A 9,377-nucleotide genomic window follows, 5' to 3' on the forward strand; every position below is an offset into this window, starting at 1 on the left:
TACAGCCAAACCTCCCTCCGCCTCACGCTTACAAGGACAGTGGCAGTTACGTGGAGCACTCAGCCAGAAAACCTAGGAGATTCACCCCATCGCAAGATCCTTAGCTATCACATCTGCAAAGTTCCTTGTGCTATTTAAGATAACATTCATAGGTTCTGAAGATTCCTTGTGGATTTCTTGGGGGTGGGGGTGGTAATTATTCAACCTCCTGCAGCCTGCTTTCTGGCCTCCAAATATTCGTGTCTATCCTGTATGAATTCACCCCTTTCAACCCATTATACTGTCAACCTGAAGTCCAAAATCTCATTTCAGTTGTCTGATTTAGGTATTGGTTACACTCTGCATGTGATCCATCTGGGATAAAATCCCTTTCCACCTGTGGGGACGTGGAAAAGGAGTTATCTACTCCAAAAATACAGTGATGGGACAGGCATAGGACAATAGTTACACACATGGGACGCCTGGGTGGCTCAGTGGTTGAGCGTCTGCCTTTGGCTCAGGTCATGATCCTTGGGTCCTGGGATCAAGTCCCACATTGGGCTCCCCGCAGGGAGGCTGCTTCTCCCTCTGCCTAGGTCTCTGCCTCTCTCTGTGTCTCTCATGATAAATAAATAAAATCTTAAAAAAAAATAGTTACACACATTCCCATTTCAAAAGAGAAAAAAATAAGGAAAAAAAGGAGTCATCAGTCCCATGCAATTCCAAAATTCCACCAGAAAAACTCCATTCATTTTCAAGGCCTGGGAATAATCTGGGGTTCAAGGCTTCACCCTCTATACCCATATCTCTGTCCCCTGGGCCAAAGCTGTTGCCTGGAGAGTCATTCTTTCATGTTCCTGAAGGGCAGGACATGTTTATGGCAATCATTCCCATCAGCCTGTGTTCTGCTACAGAATTCTGAGAACCCAGCAGCCTTCTTTCATCCTATCTTCTCTGTCCCTTTCAGACGCCATGGGCAGTGTTTCTACCAGTATAACAATCTCAGAACTATTGTGTGTTGCCCATGTGTGTCACAGGGATGCACTCCATTTGATGAGAGAGTCTTCCAAAGGTCTTTCTTGGATAATCTCATTTCTATCCCTGGCTTCTGCTGAGGTGGTTGCTGGCAGGATCCATGAGCAACACATCTCATCTCTCTAGTCTCATCCCTGGCCTTCTGTTAGCACCTGATTTCCTGATGGTGAGTCTCCCAATGGCAGCATCTTCTTCAATCTGGATGGGCTAAGAGTCCTCGAGGGCACAAGTGGCATGAACTCCCAGGCACTTCCAGCTCCCTGCTTGCATGAATGGGGCAGCTGCAGTGACCCAAGGGCTGTCTAAGGAACTGTTAGATGTGAGCTGCTAGGAGCAAAACATGCAGAGGCTGGGAAGTGTGCACACTGACTGGTTAAGGGAGTCCAAGGAGATCCCAGTGATACCGGCAGCATCAGCATCTATTCTAGAATGAGAAGGCAGATTGTCCGATGGGTTGCACAAGCATGGCACAGTGATGATGCGCTCTCGTGGCAGACACATCCTCTTCCCTTTTATCCAAAGTGGTGTTGCTTCTTTCTGCCTCTTTGCTCTGGAAGGTTCTTTAGCTATAAGAGAGGTTTAAATATTGGAAGACAAGTCCTAACTACAGTATTCCATGAATACCATCCCCTCCACACCTCTCTCCAGTCCTGGTAGATGTCACGATCTTAATCATCTCTGAACATACACTGACCAGCCTGCTAATTACCCTGACGGATGAGCGAGGCCACCAAGTGCAGTCCCACAGGACAATGTGACTGGTGTGAGGTTAAAACACTGGATAACTTCTCTGTCCTGAGCAAACACCATCCACTTAACCCATCTGCTATCCGGGGAAGTGATTCTGACAGGTCACCTTTCATAATGGCTCCGCTACTATTTATAGAACCAGCTGACGATGGCTCGTGACCAGCTCTGGTCTTTGTTTTCTGGGTGGGTTCACTGCGTCGGTACAGCCTCAAGTTTATCCCCACAATAACAAGCGGCATTGTTTTTTCAATCATCTCGTCTTCTGACTAGTGGTGTCTGGATGGCCATGGCCAAGCACCGGTCCTCATCCTCTCAACATTGCCTGTGTGCCCACACAGTGTGAGCCTGGCCTGGCTCCAGATCGCTCTGCCCCTCCGGCAGACGTGGACCCTTCCCTTGAGGAACTCACACATTGCCGCAGACTGAATTATGCCCCCCCCCAATTCATTTATTGATATCCTGACACCCAGTGTGATTGTATTTGGGGAGAGGGATTTTAGGAGGTCAGATGCAGTGACAAAGGTCAGGGTCTTATTCTGAATAGATTGGTGACTTTATAAAAAGAAGAAGAGAGAGCAACCTCTCCCTCTTTGCATGCACGCACATTGAGGCAAGGTCATGGTGAGAAGGTGACCGTGGGGACTCCAGGAAGAGAGCCCTCACCGAAAATAAACCCTGCCAGATCCTAACCCAGACTTCCAGCCTCCAGAACTGAGACGTTGACAGACACTCTTGTTGCATAAGCCACCCCTAGCAGACGGAGACACATGTATGGACAGAAACAAATATATCAGCATAAAATCAAGGATCTGGGCCTCCCACCCCCAGCCCTGAAGAAGGACACAGATTTATACTTAGATCCTATATTTGTGTACACTTATTGCTAGTTTTTCCCGAAAACCCTGACTTATATACTTCTTCCCAGGCTCTATATTTGAATTGTGGCATTTGGCAGGACTCTTCTCCATTTGGATCTGCTATACCTGAACCCTAACACTGCAGGCTCTGGTGAGTATGCTGAGGTAGTCCAGCAGCCAGTCCCCTTGGGGTCATTCACTGGCCAGAGTCCCTGCCTCTGAAACAGGCTCACCTCCAGTCTCCCCAGGAAGGTGGCAGATGGAGCCCCCAGCTCGTGCAGGCCCCATGCTGAAGGACAGTTCAGCTATGTTGGCGAGCCCTGAGCGGGCCTTCAGGAAGGCCAGTCCCTCAGCTCCCTGGGAAAGGCAGCTGAGTTCTGGGTTACTATCTCTCCCGGGTGTTGTGTCCTCACTCTGAAACAGAGCTGGATGGCACTTGTGTCTGCCCGGTAATTAAGGTTAATGAGCACACTCCATCTGGAGGGCGGAAAGTTGAATCTGTTTTTTTTGAGTCTGCATCCTTGGCATTCCTCCCAGCCGGAAGGATCCAGAAAACACTGATAATCTTCTTCTGGAGCCTATTCCAAGGTTATAGAGCCCAATCCTGGCCCCAGACAAGACAGGGGTGATCAAAAGTCTCTCTCTCTGAGGCCTGACCTCTACAGTCTGTGCAGGGTATCATTAATAACTTAAGTCAGACCCTGGGCCTGGGATTTCAGAGGCCAGAGTCCTGCTGTGCCACTCCAGCACATTCAGCCTTCCTCAAGAGCCACCAGCAACCATGAGGCATCAGTACCACAAGGCCTGTGGCCAGGGTCAGAAAGATGGGTTTGCTCCCAACTCAGCTATTCCATTGCTCTGAGATCCTGAGAAAACTCCATCTTCTCCCTATATTCCGGTCTCTTTGTCTGTGAAGTGGACATGTTTTCTTTTTTTTTTTTTAAGATTTTATTTATTTCTTCATTAGAGACACACACAGAGAAAGAGAGAGAGAGAGAGGGAGGGAGGGAGAGAGGGAGGGAGGGAGGGAGGGAGGGAGCAAGAGAGGGAGGGAGGGAGGGAAGCAGAGACATAGGCAGAGGGAGAAGCAGGTTCCCTGCAGGGAGCCCACTGTGAAACTTGATCCTGGGACTCTGGGATCACGCCCTGAGCCGAAGGCAGATGCTCAACCACTGAGCCACCCAGGTGTCCCTGAATGTGTTTTCAAAGTATGGTTCAAGGAACCCTAGGATTTCCATGGATGCCCAGAATGGAAACTGCATACCACACTCAGGATGGTGTTACTGCTAGATAGGGTGAGAGGAGATGACTCTGTAGGTTAGTGGTTACAAGAGAGGAATATATTGATGGAAACAAAAAGGAAAAGCAAATACGATTAGGTGATAGTTACAAATTCTGGGGATTCCTGGGTGGTGCAGCGGTTTGGCGCCTGCCTTTGGCCCAGGGCGTGATCCTGGAGACCCGGGATCGAATCCCACGTCGGGCTCCCGGTGCATGGAGCCTGTTTCTCCCTCTGCCTGTGTCTCTGCCCCTCTCTCTGTGTGTGTGACTATCATAAATAAATAAATAAACTTAAAAAAAAAAAACAAATTCTGCATGATGGAAATGTAGACACTTATAATAATATTGCTTACCCTTTTCTTAAATCTCCCAATTAAAGCAGAAGCAGGTCTCAATCTAGCAGTGAGTAGGGCCCTAACCTCCCACCCCTAAACAAGTGTGTGTACATACTGATATTTAAAAGTTCTTTTTAAGATTTATTTATTTATATGAGAGAGAGAAAGAGTGATAGCATGAGTGGGAGGAGAGAGGGAGACAGACTCTCAAGTAGCCTCTCTGCTGAGTGTGGAGCTAGACTCGAGCCTCAATCTCAGGACCCTGAGATCACGAACCTGAGCTGATACCAAGACTCAGATGTTTGACTGCATCACCCAGGCACGCCCAAAAGCTCTTTTTATTTTGTAAAAATCATATCATATTTATTGTTCCTCAACTTTTCCACTTAAGAACATTTCTTTGACCTCGTTTGTGTGCACACGTGTATGTTTCTTTTTAATGGCCTCACAGTATTCCATGACACAGATTTATATCATGGCAGCTTTAACCACTACAAAACTGACACTCAGTTTGTTCTCAGTTTTTTTTACTGTTACAACAATGCTGCAATGAACAGCTTTCAAAATCCCTGAGCAAAGAAACAGGAGAACTTTGATCAAACACATATGTCCTAAGGCCTAGGTCTGGGCTTCCATGTAATCATTAGTGGCCATTAGCTAATGGCCAGTGTTATTAGAGTTCATGCTCTTGTGGAGATTCAAATATCAGTTGCTGAATAATTCTGGATAGTTTGCCTCACCCAGTTTTCATCTGTCTCAACGCATTGAAGAGAAAAACTTGAATTCAAGACATGCCAAGAAGAAACAGCCGAAGGAAACACTCCAGGTTCTCGATTCAGAATCTTGAAGCACAAGATCATAGAGTTTTGTCAAAGCAGAAGTGGTCACTAGCCTGGTTAACAAGAAGTAAACCCTGCTTCAAGTGAGCTCAGTCCTCTATTGGATTAGCTCACCTGCCTAAATTCTAGCTGCTTACCAGAGCAGGCACTGAACCCACTCTGCCAAAGAATAAGAATAATGTCATCCAGAGTCAAGCATTGTTCATATCAATGCTTGATATCCCAGTGAAAGTTTTATCAGATATATCAAGAAATTGAGGGTATCCCTGGGTGGCTCAGTGGTTTAGTGCCTGCCTTCAGTCCAGGACGTGATCCTGGGGACCAGGGAGCAAGTCCCACATCAGGCTCCCTGCATGGAGCCTGCTTCTCCCTCTGCCTGTGTCTCTGCCTCTCTCTCTTCCTGTGTCTCTCATGAATGAATAGATAAAATCTTAAAAAAAAAAATTGAACCAAAAGAAAAAATAAACAATAGAAGCAGATCCACAGATGACCCAAACATTAGAGTTGTCAAATATGGTCTTTAAAAAATTGTGATTAGGGCAGCCCTGGTGGCACAGCGGTTTGGCGCTGCCTGCAGCCGGGGGTATGATCCTGGAGACCCGGGATCGAGTCCCACATCAGGCTTCCTGCATGGAGCCTACTTCTCCCTCTGCCTGTGTCTCTGCCTCTCTCTCTCTCTCTCTCTCTCTCTCTCTCTCTGTGTGTGTGTCTCTATGAATAAATAAATAAAATCTTTAAAAAAATAAAATTAAATCTTAAAAAAAATTTAAAAATAAAAAATTGTGATTAATATGTTTAAGGAAATAGGTAACAAGGTTGAAAGTTTCACTGGAGAGCTAGAAATTTTTTTAAAGGATCCAAGGGAAATTACACAACTGAAAAGTATGGTTTAAATGGAAATTTGAATAGCTAAATTAACAGCTAACTGGACAGAGCAGAAGAAAAGGTGAATGGACTGGAAGTTGCTTCAGAAGAAAGTATTCAAACCACAGCATGAGAAGAAAAAATACAGGAATAAAGCATTAGAGACAGATCAACATAATGAAAAAGTCTATGTGTATTTGGAGAGCCAGAAAGGGTAAGTGAGAGAAAAGGACAAATGAACATTTGACGAGGGGAAGGGCCAAAAGTTTTCAAAAATTGATGAGACATGAAGTGAGATGGAAGGAGGAGTACAAATACTACATAGGAAAATACAGGGAAGACCACACCCAGGCTCATCTGCAGTAAAGCAAAGACAAAGAGAAATCTTTAAGGCAGTCAGAGAAAAAGGTATATTATTTTCAAAGAAGCCAACAGGTGAGACTTCGGGGAATATTCTTCCCTTGAGGCCTTCTTTCTCAAAAGTCATGCTGGAGAACATCCCAGCTGCCAGGAAAACCCCAGCGGAAGGACTATGTGGACACTGAATGTGTCTCACTGGAAAATTGAGATTTCTTTTTAAACAACTTTTTTAAAAAAATATTTTATTTATTTATTCATGAGAGACAGAGAGAGGCAGAGACACAGGCAGAGGGAGAAGCAGGCTCCATGCAGGGAGCCCGATGCAGGACTCGATCCCAGGACTCCAGGATCATGCTCTGGGCCAAAGGCAGGCACTAAACCACTGAACCACCCAGGGATCCCTGAAAATTGAGATTAAAACAATATGTAAATGTGATGTAATTTCACCACCGGAAAATAACAGAACCAACTAAAATGTAAAGAATGGGGGGAAAGGTGGAAATTAGAACAAGTTCTCTAATTTCTTCATGTGTAATAGCTGGGAATAAAAAGATACTTAACATTGACAATTCAAATTATAGAAATGTAAGCACATGTAAAAGAGCAACGCAACAATCAGAGAGCTAATACCAATGACTAAAATCAGGTGGTAAAAGAGGAAGAACTAGGAGCAGGAATCAGGGATAAAGAAAAAAAATCACAAACAGAAGAAAATAAAAATCAGATGAACAAATAAAAATCCATATATTTATCTCAACACTCTGCTTCCAAAGTCACAAAAGAGAACAAAATTCCAATAGAAAAATAGATAAAAGAAATAAACTGACCTTTTTCCTTCACAAAAAGGAAATACAAATGGATCTTAAGATGTTTAACCTCAGTCACTAGCAGAAATGAACAATAAAAATACTCCCAAGAGTTACAAAGGCACATGCACCTGTCAGATCTCCAGAATGACACACTTAAGATTCATGCATTTCACTGTAGGTGAGTTTCACTTTTCAAAAAGCTATAAACAAGTATTGAATTCTAATTAATGATATGCATGCTGAGGTGCTTTAAGTATGCTAATACCTCCCTCTTTCTTTGAACTGCATCCAAAAAATAAGAAGGATGTATAGATGGATAAAATGGAATAAAATGAAATAAAATAAATATAGCAAAATGTTAACAACTGTAGAGCGTGAGTGGTAAATATATCTATGTTCACTGTATATTTTTTTTTCAACCTAGGGAAAAAATATCTCTGGATAACATTTTCCCCCAAATTGGGAAAAATTGAAGAACTTGATAACAGTTTTCAAGGTTGTAGGACAACAGTAGAAGTTTACACAGGCACAGACTTCTAGGTATAGACTTCTATATCCATTTGAATTCTAATTTGGATATATCCTTAAGGATGGCAATTGCACCTGACAAAATTTAATTTACAGATGTACTCAGACATGCAAAACGACATAGCTTTTGGACATATTCCCATTGTTGCATGATAAACAAAAGACGAGAAACCATCTAAATGTCTAATCGGCAAAAAAGAACAGTAAAAAAAAAAGTAAGACGTAGAACAGTTTGTATAACAGACTTGCATTTGTGTAAATAACAAATACATAAGCATCCGTATTTTCTCATATGTGCAGAGAATATACCTTCAGATCAAAAGGATGTACGAGGCTCTGCTTGGAACAGCTGTCTCTCCACAGATGAGCTGGATTACTGGGGGTGGAGGAAGTTTTCACTCCTTTCTCCTTGTGCTTTTTGAATTTTGAACTGTGTACAAGTACTTGTACAAAAATGTTACGTTTAGTCCTCAAGGCAGCTGGGTGGCTCGGTTGGCTAAGTGTCTGCCTTTGGCTCAGGTCATGATCTTGGGGTCCTGGGATGGAGCCCCACATCAAGCTGCTCGATCAGCAGGGAGTCTCCCTCTCCCTCTCCCCCGGGCTCATGCTATCTCTGTCTCACTCTCTCAAATAAATAAAATCTTTAAAAAAATTAGTCCTCAAAAAATTAAAAATAGAATAACACTGATCCAGCAATGTGGCTTCCAGATATATATTCCCAAAGGAATTGAAGCAGGGTTTCGAGATATTTGTACACTCATATTCAGAGAAGCATTGTCCACAGCAGCAGGGCATGGAGACAACCCAATCCTCCATGCACAGGGGAATGGGTAAACACCCGTGGCACACGCATGCGTTGGAACACGACTCAGCCTTACCAAGGAGGGAAATCCTGACCCCTGCTACAGTGTGGATGCATCCAGAGGACACTGTGCTCAGTGAAGTCAGCCAGTCACAAAAGGACAAATTCTGTAGGATTCTGTGCATGTGAGGTCCTGGGAGGAGTCAAGTTCATAGAGCAGAAAGGAGACGGTGGGGCCAGGGCCTGGTGGTTTAACAGGGACTGAGCTTCTGTTTTGCAGGATGAAGAGTTCTGGAGATGGATGGTGGGGATGGTTGCATAGCCGCGTGAACGTCCTCAATGCCACTGACCTGGACATGTCACAGTGGTCACTATGGCAAATGTTATGTATATTTTACAAAAAAAATTTTTAAGGCACTATCATTTGTAAAAGAAAGAAGGAAAGAAAAACCAGCATTGGAACAAAGTGTTTGGGCCCCTCCGCCAAGCCCAGGGAGGAGCCCCCAAGCTGGTCCTTCCTGCCAGCCTGACAGCATCTAGGGCCATCTGTCCTGTTCTGTTTCAGTGGCTGCCCATGCAGGGGCCTGCTGTCAGCGTGAACAGCTCTCAGCTGCGGTGATGTCCAGCCTCTGGCCTGACCTCCCGGGGTGGCCCGACCCAGAGTGCGTGTCCTCCCAGTGGCCCTTGTGACCTGGTGACCACTCCGACTGCAGGTCAGTGCCCCCGGGCAGGGGTGGGGAGGCAGGCAAGGTCCAGGCCAGGGGGGAGCATGGTCGCTGGTGGTTATGGATGTGTCCGGACCTGCCCACCTGAAGCTGGCCTCCACGTCCTCCTGAAGGCCGGGGGGCGTGGGGAGGGGACGGAGCCCACCTGGCCCCCCGGCAGCGGAGGGAGAGGCAGGCGGAGGCTGAGCGGGAGTCACTCCCTCCATCTGTGGC

General features: G+C 45.3%; 1 protein-coding gene across 2 annotated transcripts in view; it reads left to right on the forward strand.

Moving 5' to 3' along the window:
* Window positions 1–9,377, forward strand: part of CTXND1 (cortexin domain containing 1) — a 55,456-nt gene that overhangs the window by 36,145 nt on the left and 9,934 nt on the right. Inside the window, exons 2-3 of one of the 2 annotated variants that reach the window (XM_025437653.3) lie at window positions 2,690–2,772; window positions 9,005–9,152. The gene's annotated coding sequence lies outside the window, so the exon portion shown is untranslated. The remainder of the gene's footprint in view (window positions 1–2,689; window positions 2,773–9,004; window positions 9,153–9,377) is intronic. The other variant, XM_035714245.2, reaches the window with a different exon arrangement.

Source organism: Canis lupus, chromosome 3 (genome assembly GCF_003254725.2).
Source record: "Canis lupus dingo isolate Sandy chromosome 3, ASM325472v2, whole genome shotgun sequence".
NCBI classification, from domain to species: Eukaryota; Metazoa; Chordata; class Mammalia; order Carnivora; family Canidae; genus Canis; species Canis lupus.